Raw genomic sequence first — 15,581 nt, forward strand, 5'->3', positions numbered from 1 at the left:
GAAGCCACCTGGCTTCAGCCAGAGATGACTCTCCTAGATCTCTTAAAGCCCCTGGGTAGAAAGTCAGAGGAGAAGAACACCTTTTGTGTGAATTTACCGTCTTGCTATTATAAAAGCCGACATGCACAGTGCTACTCAACCCTTAGTAAATACCGGCATTGATTTGTAACTTTTGATTGTAAAATCACATCAAAACAAAATTTACAGCGTGAGGGCAATCTAGGCTGAACAGTTTAGTGTTGAAGTTAGATTACATTTATCCATTGCAATTGTAGCAGCTATAAAATATGACAATCGGTGACAAACATGGAAGTACCTACTCTTCAAACATAATTGGTCTCTGCTCCAGCATCTACTTCACAGGGGCTCTCATGCAGTGTACAGGATGGGACTGCGGAGTTGACTTAGGACTACTAATGGAACATGCTCCTGAAGTAGACTCTACGACACTCTTCCCCCTATCAAGTGCAGGCCACGAAGACCCATAAGAGCCCTTCGCTGTGGTAGGTTGACCTGAGAGAGACAGTGGAGAAGTTAGGAAGTAGAGGAGGATTCTACAAAGCTGTGAATGTGTCCTAACATTGATTTTTAAGCACATGGAATTCAGGGACACAATTAATGCCACAAAACAAATTCCCAAGGCAGGAATTGTATCATATTAACACAAATGTAGGAATGTCAGCATGGGGATTTTACTAACATTGGTTTAGGGGTCACTACCAATGGTTAACAAGATTAGCCCTCAAAACCTCCATTTGAGCCACTGCATGGAGAGACACTGCAAGTAGCAGATGAAGACATTAACACCGATCTGCATGCAGTATGCAGTTATTCCCATCTGTCAGTCTGTGGGAGAATTTACTAATGCTCCACTTTAAAAGTTTGCCTCCAGCACTCTTCTTCACAACTCGGACGGTCAGTTTCTTGACTCAGGGGAACATGGATATTGGGATCTATTTTCCAAAAATAGTATTTCTGTTGAAGGGACTTGCTTTGAGGAGCCACAGTGCTCTAGAAGCTGATAATAGATTGTGCTGAGAGGAAACTACTAGACAAAGGGGTCATGGTTTTGGTTTAACGAGCCCTGAAGTAAATAAAATTAGTACAGTGGTTTTGTTTTTTAACTTACCCCTACATTTACAAACTTCAAGCTACTAAGAGGGTACCTGTCGAATTAGCACCACAGCCCAATTAAAGCTTGCTTGATTAGCATCGGCTTGCAGCCACAAGAGGTACCTGCATGTGGTCAGTGACTTCTAGACAGCACCACCTGGAGCTGAAGACTTTGAGCCACCTACGTTCCCTTTTGAGCATCACTGTCAGTTGCCTCTAGATGTTACAACCTGCCTTGTCAGAACTTCTATGCCATTTGGAGCCCCTACAACCATAGACAGCATTTGTTGTTGTTTTATACTAAGAGATTTGACTCATTTAAAGTTGGCTGCGCGACATCCTCAAGAAGGAGCTCCAATGCCTCATAACTATTCTTCCAGCCTTTATGTCTGCTCACGGTTAACACAATACTGCTTCAGTAAGGTAAGAAAGCATGATTCTCCCTGCTTACTAAAGTCAAACTGAACTTGAATACTAGAGTAACTCTGTTTTTTGTTATTATTTGATGATTCTCTTTAAATATTTAAAATATGCATTTTGTACCATTTATACCTATTTTTATCGTTTTTCCAACTTGTTTTATATCTCATCTATATATCATTCAGAGGTAATACGTACGTGTATTTGTTTACATGACTCCAAGATTCAATGAATATATCATTAAAGTACAGGAATTTTATTTGAATTTATGTCTCAATTAAAAAGTTGAAGCATGGCCTACAAACTAATTGGTGCTGACTTCCACAAACATTATTTATACCCAATATAATCCCGAACTTTGCCTTAGCCAATGAGAGTTCTCTGAATACACCGTTCTGTAGTAGGGGATCTCTGTGTATAGTCATAATCTTGTGAATAGTCCCGCCCATGTGCGTGGACCCCGGAGCAATCGAAATAGTCTCTTAAGTTGTCTTCTTCTGCAGTCCTGCATAGACACTTAAGAGAAAATCAAAGAAAGATTAATGCAGCCTAAAATTACAAGGTTACATTGGCCAGCACTTCATCTCGAAGTGAAAAAGATAGCCAAATATTATTACATTTTACACACTTTGTAAAGTTCCACACCTAGAAAACTCCCCTTCACAAAAATCCTTTGTCATGATAGAGAGGAAGGGTTGGACAGACCAGCCCCATAGGCTGCCATTATGTGTCTGGATAAAGGATACCGTGCCTTTAAGGAACTCTCCAGCGACCTTCGGTATCTCAGGATGCACAGCCAAAGGCCTTTTACTTTCAGTTCTTTTTTCCGGCTCCTGCTAGCAGGACCCTGGAGCATTGAGCTCTACCTTTTTAGGTTTCGCCTCGCCGAAAGCTGCGTAGCAGACTTTCGCAGGGCGAAAACGTTTGAGAAGAGTATGTGGCTTGGTCACCGCCTCTCACTTCCATTGGCTAGCTCCATAAATGGAGGCTAGCCATTGGAAGTGAGATCTGTCCGTCATGGTCCGAGGCGACTCGTGGGCGTTCCTGCGATGTTTTTCTCATCCTGCCCCTTTTAGCACGTCATGCGGCTGTGGGCGTGTGTTTTATTTTTTTTGGCCGCCTCTTATTTTGTCATTTGCCCCGACCTCTGGTGAGTGCTTGCTGCTGTCCTGCCTTCCTCCGTCCCCCCTCCCGCTGTCCGTGCGCCCGTCCCCCCTCCCGCTGTCCGTGTGCCGTCCCCTCTCCCGCTGTCCGTGTGCCGTCCCCTCTCCCGCTGTCCGTGTGCCGTCCCCCCTCCCGCTGTCCGTGTGTTGTCCCCCCTCCCGCTGTCCGTGTGCCGTCCCCCCTCCCGCTGTCCGTGTGTCGTCCCCCCTCCCGCTGTCCGTGTGCGGGTCTCCGACTCTGCCAACCAACACCCCCGCCCCCCAATACTCTGGATCACAGTTCCCACACTTTTGTTTATGCATTTCTGCAGCTGCCTGGAGTGACAGCGACCGCACAAAGACAATGAGCCAAGACTCTCGTGTCCCTGGGGAGAGTTCTCAGAGCCGATAGTGCGAATATCACTGGAGGGGAAGAAAGATTTTTCCCCATCCGCACAACCCCAGCCCAACCATCATACCCGCTACTTCGTCTCTGGTTTCACTCTAAAACTGCATTACAGATTTTATATCCATTTCCTCCTGGATAGGCAACTGTATAAGTTTACCAGTTTTTCTAGGTTATGTTTCTTGAGGGGAAGAAAGAAAACAGCGGACATTCTGAAGTGTCTCTCTCCATCAGATTTCAAGCAACAGAGATTGAAATCTGCAGTCTGTATCGACAAAAAAAAAAAAACCTCAAGCATTATCTTGAACGGACAGCAGTCACTTGTGATGTGGTACTTTAGTCTAATATTCAGATTTGCTGCGAAGAGGCATGTTAACCAGTTACTGACTGACACAAACTGCTAATGATACATTTTAAAATAAAGAATTATGTGGGTGCTTAAAATACAGCTCCAAACCCACACTTTTCTAACAGACGGCGAGCGCTTGTATTTTTTGCATGGGTTATGTATGCTTCCAGGGATCCTCCGACTCTTTTCAGGGTGTGTGCATGCCTATACCTTGGAGAAGAAAATGCAATGTTCTGCGTTCATCACGTGCAGAAACTGAGAAATCGTCCATGTAACGGTTCTCAGCGCCTAGAAATAGCCTGGGTTCCCAAAGCTGGGCTAAATAAAGCCAGAACACAAGGGCAAAGTCCTAGATAGCCCTTAGCACGCTCTGATCTCCCAAAATGAATGGTACTATATTTTTTTTTCACACGAATTATTATACTGTGAAACAATGAACAATACAGCGTGTTTGTTGACCTTGCTTCTGAGAGGGCATTTGAACAGGCATGATGGGTTTACCATATTTACTCACTGCTTTAATCAGTGTATAACAACAAACAGTAGGTTATTTTTCTTTTGTGGAAGATGCACTGAATTGCGTTACCCAAGGATCTTATTATTGACAATTGCATATTTCCTTTGTTTAGTGGTTTGTAGATCTACTGGGTATTGCATTTAATTAAAATACGCACATGCACAACGGATCTCAATGAAAAACAGTGCGCAGACTAGAATGCACTAATACCTGCATTGAATGTACGAATATGCCTTGACTGAGTTCAGCAGTGCTTCCTAAAATGCACAATCGAGTAAAATTGAACACACAGGTTTAAACTTATAATTTTACAGTGCAATATAACCCTTTTGTCATTAACACACACACACACACACACACATATCTATATATCTATATATATATATCTATATATATATATATATATATATATATATATATATATATATATTCACAGAAAAAACCATAGGTTATAGACCATATATAGTTAGGAATTAGCATTTACAAAACCTTGAAAATTCACTGAAAAAACCACAGGTTATAGACCATATATAGTTAGGAATTAGCATTTAGAAAACCTTATTTTACTCACACAAAACCATTGAAATTCCATATATAGTTAGTTGCACTAACTATATATCGTGCACCCGCAATCCACTGCTGATGATGTCACATATTACATCATTCATGACATGGTCAGTGACATCACTGATGACATCACTGATGACATCTCAAATGACATCACTGATGACATCACTGATAACAACATCCAGTGATTTTTTGTTTCTATAAAGTTTAAATATGTCTTACATATTGAAGAATGAGTGGATGTGTAAGTGTCTGGACGAAGGATTTAGTAGGTGCATGACTGACTGTATGAGTGAGTGATTAAATGTGTCTCACTGACTGCATGGGTTAGTGACTAAACTGTCTTAATTTGTGCATCATTATGTCTGTTGTTCTGTAAACTGCTGCATGTGTTGATCAGTAGCTATATGAGTAACTATATGGGTTATTGATTGATTGCCCAAGTATTTGTATGGGAGACTGAGTGTGTGTGTGGCTAGCTGGGAGGTGTGTGACTCTGTGCAGATCAATCTGTACTTGTATCAATGATTGTATAAGAAGGTAAGTATGTGTTAGTATATGTTTGAAAATGTAAGGTGCTCTATGTTTAACTGTATAGACAAGAAAATGGAAGTGTCATTGATTCTTTACAGGACTGACTAGGTGTGTGAGTAACTCCATGGATGAGTAGCAGACTGTGAGTGTCTGTATAGGTGTATGAGTGCATATGATAGTGTTGTAAAGATGAGTGATTGTATGTATGAATGATTGTATGGGTGAATGAGTGAAGGTGTGTGTAGACGTAGCAATCAGTGAGTGCGTATGTAGTAACTAGTATTGGTGTGTCAATGGTTTCAAAAATTATACTCTCTTTTTAACACTGGGTGAAACAGAGGTTATATTAAAATGTGAGGAGATGCATTGTATTGTCACATGAATGATATCATCAGTGATGTGGTCATTGATGTCAAATGAGATGTCATCAGTGATGTCATCAGTGATGTCATTTGAGATGTCATCAGTGATGTCATCAGTGATGTCACTGACCATGTCATGAATGATGTAATATGTGACATCATCAGCAGTGGATTGCGGGTGCACGATATATAGTTAGTGCAACTAACTATATATGGAATTTCAATGGTTTTGTGTGAGTAAAATAAGGTTTTCTAAATGCCAATTCCTAACTATATATGGTCTATAACCTGTGGTTTTTTCAGTGAATTTTCAAGGTTTTGTAAATGCTAATTCCTAACTATATATGGTCTATAACCTATGGTTTTTTCTGTGAATTTCATTGGTTTTTTAACAGCTAATATCTGTAGCTGTAAAATGTATTCTTCTTTAAATCCAAAAATATATTTTATATGTTTATGAATAAATTTTTTTTTTAATATTTTTTTTTCTTCGTTCCCGCTTCGCGAATCGGGATGCTTCCCGTTAGCTGACCTTGATGCCGCGAAATAGACCGCGAGCCGGTAAACGTTTCTTTACCGCAAGTGCCGCGTTAGAAAACAACATCGTGACGCCTCCCGTCCGCATGACGTTTCACGTTGTCGCGTGATACGTCATATGACGTGCTACGTTAGCGAACTGGTACGCGAAGCGAGTCGCAAAGCGCAGGTTTCTGGAAGCAAACCGGGAGGCCCTGCAAAGCGCTTAACGTAAACACAGCAAGTCATGTGACCCTCTAGTGCTTCACCTGCTGTTTGTTGCTCCCCGCTGTGGTGTGGCAGCCTTCCCTTCTTCCTGCGGATTGCCTCAACTTCTTGCCGGACCCGCTCCGCGGGTCCCGCTTCGCTGTTTGGACCGGGCGCTTTGTGGACGGACTGTGCGGGAGGTGGAGGCGCTGTGAGTCTTGCAGGGCTGCGAGCAGTGTAGTCAGGGACTCGCTATCCCAGGAGTCCCTGACAGCCCATCAGCAACCACCTGGGCCGCTCTCCCTGCAAGCCAAGCCCCGCCCCCTCACTCACGAGTGAAAAGCCCTTCGCTTCATTGCCTCTGTGGGACCCTCTAGTGCTTCACCTGCTGTTTGTTGCTCCCCGCTGTGGTGTGGCAGCCTTCCCTTCTTCCTGCGGATTGCCTCAACTTCTTGCCGGACCCGCTCCGCGGGTCCCGCTTCGCTGTTTGGACCGGGCGCTTTGTGGACGGACTGTGCGGGAGGTGGAGGCGCTGTGAGTCTTGCAGGGCTGCGAGCAGTGTAGTCAGGGACTCGCTATCCCAGGAGTCCCTGACAGCCCATCAGCAACCACCTGGGCCGCTCTCCCTGCAAGCCCCGCCCCCTCACTCACGAGTGAAAAGCCCTTCGCTTCATTGCCTCTGTGGGACCCTCTAGTGCTTCACCTGCTGTTTGTTGCTCCCCGCTGTGGTGTGGCAGCCTTCCCTTCTTCCTGCGGATTGCCTCAACTTCTTGCCGGACCCGCTCCGCGGGTCCCGCTTCGCTGTTTGGACCGGGCGCTTTGTGGACGGACTGTGCGGGAGGTGGAGGCGCTGTGAGTCTTGCAGGGCTGCGAGCAGTGTAGTCAGGGACTCGCTATCCCAGGAGTCCCTGACAGCCCATCAGCAACCACCTGGGCCGCTCTCCCTGCAAGCCCCGCCCCTTCACCAATTACACTTATTGAAAAGAACGCTAGTATCACCGCCGCGCGGGAGCGCGCGGGAGGGCGCCGGGAGAAGCCCGGGACAAGGGCGGGACCGTCTGTGGCCGTCCGGGGCCGCAGGAGGCCGGGCTGGGCCCACTCTCTTGGATCTCTTGTTTCTGGATTATTACTTTTTAGTTTATTTATTGACTCAGATCCCCCGGTTGAGTGGAACTTACTACGAAGACCATGCCATCCCCGGTAAGAGAGAGCACCCCATCGAAACCAGTTGTAGCCAAAAACCGGACTCTTGAAAAATACTTTACTCGGCAAGCAGGGGAGGGGGATAAAGAGTGTAACCTGTCTAGGCTAAGGGCCGAACGGAGACGCTCAATTGATAATATGAAAAACACCCTCCTGGGAGATCAAGTTCTCACACCCAGGGAAGAGCTGTCTAGAATTGATGATGTCCCATTATTGTTGAGGGATTGTAATAATAGCTCACCAGGGGCAGTTATAAGTTCAGTGCCAGGCAATAGCCCGAGTCCTATTAGGTCGAGAATTGATTTAGTGTCCCAACTTCCCCCGGCCCCTAAACCGAGGAAAGCTACATCTAAACCGTCTAACATTCAAGTAGTTTTTGGACCCCCCCCCAACAAGCGTAGGAGGAAATCTAAGGGGAACCAAGGGAAGAGTCAACCAAAGGTTTTACACTCGGACTTTGGCAAGTCCCTAAAAACCCCAATGCCGGGAGGAAAACCACCGGTGGTCTTAGACCCAAAACCCATTGTTAAAGATTCAGCTCCTGGCACGATAAAAGACACAGGAGCGGTTATTGCTAACATTCCCTTGTCTGTTGTCCCGCTTGGAAATGTAGAATTCCTGCTAAGGTCCCTGCTATTGCCGATCAGCGAGAGTATTAAAAAGATAGAGATCAGACTAACCATTTTGGAGGCGACATTAGGTAGTCTGAAAACTCAAGCTGGCCGACAGGGAGCACAATCTGATCCCATTCTCCCTACTGTAGTGCCCCAATTGACGGCAAATAGCGTTGTTACCCCAGCCCCTTCACAAGTCGTGAACGTGGCTCCCTCACAACAACAACTCCCAAGACAAAAGCCTGTCACATTTAAACCTCCCCCTGCCAATATGCCCACCCAACCGCCAGGACCTGTTCCCCCGGCACTGCCAGTAGGTAACACTATCCCAACCCCATTAATGAAGCTCACCCTGAGACCACGCAGACCTAACTTACCCCCAGAGACTAACGCTTTTACGGTAGTCATGGCGGGTGTCCCCCCACTTGAGGAAGGGGAAAGGGAGGACTTTTGTGCCCTGAAAAGTAGGGTAATCAAGTGGTTAAATACAAACAGACCCCTTCCGACACATTTCAATAGTGAAATAATAATGGTAAGAAGGGTACCATGGGTGGGGAGAACACAAAAATCTATAAAAGGGGATTGTATATTAGTGAGTTTTAGGGATACAGGCACGGTGGAGTTTATATGTCAGGGTAAAAATAGCTCGAGGGAATCTACCATCCAGACCCTCCATGTGTCGTTCTTTTTCCCAATTAACCCGGGCCCATTTCAGCAACCCCAAACCCATGATACTTGGGAGAGGGTTGGGAGGAGGGGGAGACATCAAGCCTCACACCCCAGACCGATAGTTGGCCGACCGGAACAACCCTTTTATACTCATAACCAGTTTAATTGTTTGTATGGTCTAGAGGGGGTCGACTGACATACAGATAATACCTCCCATGGCTGTATTAAAAAGGGCGATCTGGCAGAAACATGGGAGGAGCTAAGTTTAAAGGATGTACAAATTTCGGCGATTGGCATGGGGGATTTAATGTGTGTTGAATCGGAGGCAACAGTTAAAAACAACATAGGAGGGGTACCTGAACAGGAAATTCAAGGGCAATTGTTGGAATTAAGATCAAGGGATCAGGAGGGAGTGGAACGGAGGGGAGCGGAGGTGAGACTTATCTCATGGAACATAGCTGGCATAGCGGGTAAATCTCATAACAAGGAATGGGCTGAGTACATTAGGAAATTTAATATTATATGTGTACAGGAGACATGGGCAGTGGAGAATAACTATCACTTGCAGGGTTACAAGTGTTTTTTTGTTCCTGCGAGAAAGTCTAGTTCTGGAAGAGCTATGGGTGGCCTGTCTCTCTATGTAGATCTAGATCTTCCAGGCACTTGGTCCTTCCCAGATTGGTCTTCACACGGGATCCAGGCAGTCCGGTTTCATGGAAAGGGGCTACGGTTTTCTGTCTTTAATTTGTATAACACCGAGTCAGCAAATAACCTCACCCCGGTACTGTCTGAACTCGAACAAAGGCTGGGACAAGAAATCGCATCTCAGAACAAGGGCCCATCCCATGGGTTGGTGGTGGCGGGGGATTTTAATTGCCATCTCTGTCCTGCATTAGTTAAAGCAAATACAGATTGGGAGCAATGCCCAATTCAGAAGGGGCCTCATTTTTCTCACTCACTTATTGGAGACACTCTTAGGTCCCTCCGGCTGAAGTACGACCTAGAGCATACCATCAATATGATAGGCCCACAGCCGGACGGCACACTCCCACCAACCTTTAAAGGTAGGGGCTGTTCATCTATTATAGACTATATTTTGGTCTCAAGATCCCTGGTCAACAAAGTCATTAGTGCAGGGATAGATTGGAACTGCTTTAGTGATCATAACCCGATTGTTTTAACGTTCATATACAAGGCGGGACGAGGACCTAATGTCCACCGCCTAATAGGGGAGAGGGTCACTGATCAAGGCAGGAGACTGAAGTGGTCTAGAATAGATGGGGCAAAATTTTATAAAAACTTGAGCAACATGGGTCTCCGGGCCATAAATGACTGCTTGGATCTGGAAGTACAGGGTGCAAGATTATTAGAAAAGTTTGAGCACATTGCAAATCTGATAGATGGGCTGTTGAGGACCAATGTGCCCATACGTAACCTGGGCAATCCCCGGTGGTTTGACCAGAATTGCTCTAAAGCACTGAGGGAATTGAAATGCTCTCTTAAGTTAAAACCACGGGACCCACAAAAAATCAGGGCAAGCAGAGATAAATATAGAAAAGAGACCAAAAGGAGGAAACTTGCTTTGCAGGCAGATGCCTGGGCAGATCTGAGAGAGGCTGGGGAAAGAAGGGACTTAGCGGGGTTCTGGAGAATCATTAATAATCCGACCTTTTTAGAAAATGATTCTCCAGAAATAGGGACTAATATCCTACCGGAGCAGTGGGTTACCCACTTTAGGAGTCTGTACAATCATGATTCAGGTAACTTTGTAGAACTACCAGTAACCCAAAGCCATGTACCACCGGCAGTGTTTACTCTTAAAGAGATCACTGTAGGGATGGAAAGCCTAACCAAGAACAAAGCCCCGGGCCCGGATGGAATCCCCCCGGACCTCTTTCTTAGTAATATAGATCTATGGGCCCCCCTGATGACTAGGGTTTTAAATGCCGCTATCTCCTGTGGTCTCCCCCCATCATGGTCCAAAGCAATTATTGTGCCAATTTTTAAAAAGGGCAATAAGGATGAGCCTAGTTGTTATCGGCCTATTTCCCTGATCGACGTCTCAGCAAAACTTTTGGGAAGGGCAATTTTGAATAGATTGTCAGAGTGGACCGAAGAGAATAACATCTTTTCTGATACCCAATATGGGTTCAGGGCAGGGAGGTCCACCAGCGATCAATGCCTGAACCTATATATGCTGACTGCCAAATACACTCTGGCCAGTGATGAGCCCATTTATATGGGTTTCATGGACCTGGCAGCAGCATTCGATCACGTCAATAGAGGGAAGTTGTGGGACATGATGACAGGTCTGGGGATTGAGAGCGGTCTAATTACCATCTTAAGAGAGCTACACACCGACACCACGGCCACAGTAAGATTTAACAGGGAGGGGGGATTGACTGAGTCCTTTCCATGCAAAAGTGGAGTCAGACAGGGTTGCATCCTTGCCCCTTTTTTGTTCTCCCTTTATATTAATAACTTAGAACAATCACTCTTGGGTCTAAAAGCAGATTCTCCAAGGATTGGGTCGCGGCAAATCCCAGTCCTGCTTTATGCAGATGACGCGGTTTTGCTCGCGCGCACACCCCGAAGTTTGCAAATCTTGATAGATGGGTTCGTCAACTTTATGAGTGACCTGGACCTATCTGTCAACTTAAGCAAGTCTTATGTGCTCCTGGCAGGCAAAAAACCCTCCTCGAAATCAGTTTATACAATAGGCACCCACCGCTTAGAGGAGGTTAAAACGTTCTCCTATCTCGGAGTAACCTTTGATGGTCTTCTCCAATTTAAGTCCCTGGTGGAAGAACGCCGTAATAAAATGATTGCCTCCAATGGGGCCATAGCTGGTTATGGCAGGAGGCTGGGCAGGTGGAGCCCGGAACAGATGATGATCCTGTATGACTCTGTAACATGTTCCAAAGTAAGCTATGGGGCAGAAGTCTGGGGCTTTGTGAATACGGCTAGTATTGAACAGGAAGAGAATAGACACATGAAATCTATCCTGAGGGTACCACCCAGTACTGTTGGATATATTGCTCATAGGGAGCTAGGGAGGCCATACCTGGGGGACTCATTAAAATTGAGGCCAATTGTGGCATGGCTAAAAATTTGGGCAAATCCAGACGCATATTTAACCAGAGAAATTCTACTGGATTGCCTGAGTAGGACTCATTGTATGCGTATCCCCTGGCTCAAATATGTGAGAAACACTCTTGAAGAGTTAGGGTTCGGAAATTTTTTCAGGAACCCCACAACCATCTTAGCACAGCACAAAAAACAAGTAGGGGAAATTTTCCTAGAGTGGAAAACCGAATGTCGTGCGGAGGTTGAAGGAGAGAAAAAGTCTGTGAGGGCTTACAACTTGATCAAGAGTGTGGAGGGTATGGAGCCCTATCTGTATCTTGTACATAATGCACAGGACAGATTTCTTATGTGTCGTTTCAGACTGAACTTACTTCCTTTTATGTTGGCCTCTCCACCAGGTTTTACCATGTCTATTGAGCAGAAGGGACCCTGCGGCTGCGACAATCGGTCTCCGCAGGATTCCCTTCATTTTACTTTGCTTTGCCCCTATTTTTCTATGCCCAGGCGCAGATTTTTAGTAGACATACTAAAAAAAGCTAAACTTGAACATGCTATGGATGCTTTAGTTTATTTGCAACAAGCTTCTGATCCGCTAACCTTATGTTGTATTATGAATTTCATTAAGGTGGCGGTTCGTTTAAGGATGAGGAAGGGAGAGGAATGAACGACCAGGGATTTTATATTTTAAATTTAGGGCCCTGTATGTTGGGATTTTTATTGTATTCATGTACAAGGATCTTGACAAAGATTTAATGCTTCTTTTAGCTGTGTATATATTTGTGTGTTTCTATGGTGTCATGTTTTTGATTAAGATTTAATGTTTTGCTCATTTATGTATGTATATGTGTGCTTTTATGGTGTTTTCTAAACACCGAATAAAGATTCTTGAAATGAAATGACTTGGTAATAACACTTTTCATTGGTTCATTTCACTTTTGGTTTCCTAATGATGTAAGACTAGGTCATATAATCTAAAATGAACACTTTTGATTGGTTGAGAACTCTTGTTTTTCCCAAATGATGAAAATCCCTCCTTCTTTCCTCACTCTGACTTTCATCATTGTGAGAGAAAGACCCTTTGTGATCACTGAGCAATGGCTTCTTTAGTAGCTTCAGCTGGTGCTTCCCCACCACCTCCACCACATCCAAGGAAGAGTGGACCACCTGCTCAAGTTATAATTCAACAAGAAGAAGAAGAAGAGGAACAGGACGACGAGCACGAAGAGAGGCAGTTTTTGCCTGAGCAGCCCAGGACGTCTCACCGGAAAGAAAACTTCATTTGGCAATTTTTTAAAATTCCCAAAGGTCAGAAAAAAGTAAATGCAAGATACGTAACTTGCCTTATATGTCAAGATAGACTGTCCAGAGGAACCGAGAAAAAATACAGTTTCGGAAACTACACAATGCATCGCCATATGACTAGGTGGCATCCTAACAACTACAGTGCTGCACAGTTTCGGAACGACCTAGATAATCTCCCTATTATGGCCAGAAGATCTGTTGTACCGGAAGTAACGGGACCAGAGGGCAGGGAGATGGTGCCAAATATACAAATGAAATTTGGTGAAGTAAAACACACCTGCGTATTTTGCGATGGATTCATTTCCTACGGAGAAAAAAGCATCACTCTGATCAACAGAGCTATTGACTATCATATGCAAGTTTGTACGAAACGCCCAAAATAATAAATACTTCTTTTTTTGTTTTGTTGCTCCTGTTGAGCCCTTTACAATGAATCGTTTTCATTGCCCCCTCCAAGAAAAACCCAAAAAAATATAAAACTTCAGAAAAATTCAAAAAAAGTAAAAAAATGTTCCGAAAAATAATAAAAAAAATATAAAACAACAAAAACAATAAAAAAAAAGTTCTTTTCAGAACTACCTCCCCGTTATTAAAAAATTGGTACAATATTTGGAACTGTGCCAACCTCTATTTCTCTTAGTTCGCTTCCCAGTTCGCTCGCCGGTACGCGAACTAGAAGCGAACCAAAAACAGTAAGTATAAGGGAAGGAAACAGACACTTATGTTAAAAGAAAGACAGCTATAGGGGAGTAAACTAGAGATACTATTACCCGTAATCCACTGCTGATGATGTCACATATTACATCATTCATGACATGCTCAGTGACATCATCAGCAGAGGATTGCGGGTTTTTTGGCAACGTGCCTTATCCACGGTTTAATAACGCTGCCTTTTGCTTTATATAAGTTTTCAAATTGTATGAAATATATACCAATAGGTCGTTATGAACCTTTAGGTAGTGCTTTTCTTCATGAGGTCTGGTCGCTTCCATACACATACAGATGTTTCAAAGATGATCAAGAAGTTTATCTGAATGGAGAGGAATGCACTGAGACGCCAGATCATTCACTAATGTGTAGGCACATACAGTTACACGGTTCATGCAACAAACACCGACCAAATATGGCTTGCGTGTTGCAAGGCACGCCAGTTCCTGCTATCATCCCCACGTTCAAGTTGTTGGAAAATGGTAGTTATTTGATGCTCAATAATGAAGATTGTTCTGAGTTAATTGAAAAGGGTCTGCACCTCTGTACGGGTGTTCGCTATGTGAAGCACGAAAGTTTCACGGGCCGAACTCAAGGCCACCTCTCTCTGAGACAAAAGAGCTCTTATTCTTGCCATGCCGTTGAAATCTGTCCCAAGGTTGGTATTTGTGGCCAGATTGAAAACTCCCTATGTTCATGTGTGGGAGGAAATAGAACATTTCTGCAGCAAATAACCCTTTCACTTACTGTTACGATAAAAGGAATACTTTTAATTCAGATTTGCCTTTCAATTTCAGCAAGATGGTTCCGACTATCTTTAACGCATCCTCCACAAAGACCCTGGCGCACTTTTTTAAAGTTGTTACCAGTGGTCTCGTGACTTCATTTGAGAAAATCTTTGGAGTCATCCCTGCTTCCTTTCATTCCATTTTCTCCACTCCGGTTCGTGGATTGGCATTTTTACTTGCATTACCAGCGGACGCTCTTGTGCTTTTTTACATTTTTAAATATGGATGTCCCTCCTATGCAACCTCCCACCCTGCAGCTGCTGACACTGTTCCGCAATCGCATGCTAGAATATTATGGCACAATGCCGTTGGCGATATTAAGCACGGCATATGGATTATCTTTTCGATTCTCCTACTTCACCTGTGTCCAGCCTGTATTTCACTGCCTGACCTGTGATTTCGATTGGGCCATTGATTTGTGTCTCTGCGGACCGGTTTCTCCTGACGTCGACTTTAATCAGCTGATGACTCCTATCATTACTCACGAGTTGGTTTGTCCTGGCGAAAGGATTATGGCTGTGGCATTGATGCATGGACTACTTGGTCCCTGGAATTTACTGGCGGCAGCACAGTCTTTCTTGGAACAGAGCTTTCTTGAAAACCCACCGAGCTGTCCTCTGATGGTGATAGAGGATCCGGTGCTGGGAGAGCACGTATGTTCTTTTCCGCTTTTAAATTGGATGGCTGAACTGTTTTCGGATGAAGACGGTGACTTCCTATTGGAGGCTGTTGCAGCTTATTTTGCATACACAGTTATGTCATAGACCTTTTTCATGTTTGATATGCTGAGTACTAGCATTTCATTGACAATTCATTGACTTATTTGTCAAGTTTTTATTATTTACCTTGCCTATTGGCTTAAGACTCGATAAAGTACTTGGCTGTTTTATTTTTCTTTAGCATTAAATTTTCCTAGTTTTTAATGCTTTACCTTGCGGACCGTCCACATATAAACTTGCAATCTGCTCTCATGAGATGGCACTTCTATTATCTTATTCAGTTCGTTTCCGGATCATGAGGAGGTGTCATCTAGGTCCTGGATATCTTTACACCGTGTTAAGTTAGCATGGGCTCATT

The sequence above is a fragment of the Lissotriton helveticus genome, chromosome 11 (genome assembly GCF_964261635.1).
Source record: "Lissotriton helveticus chromosome 11, aLisHel1.1, whole genome shotgun sequence".
Lineage (NCBI taxonomy): Eukaryota > Metazoa > Chordata > Amphibia > Caudata > Salamandridae > Lissotriton > Lissotriton helveticus.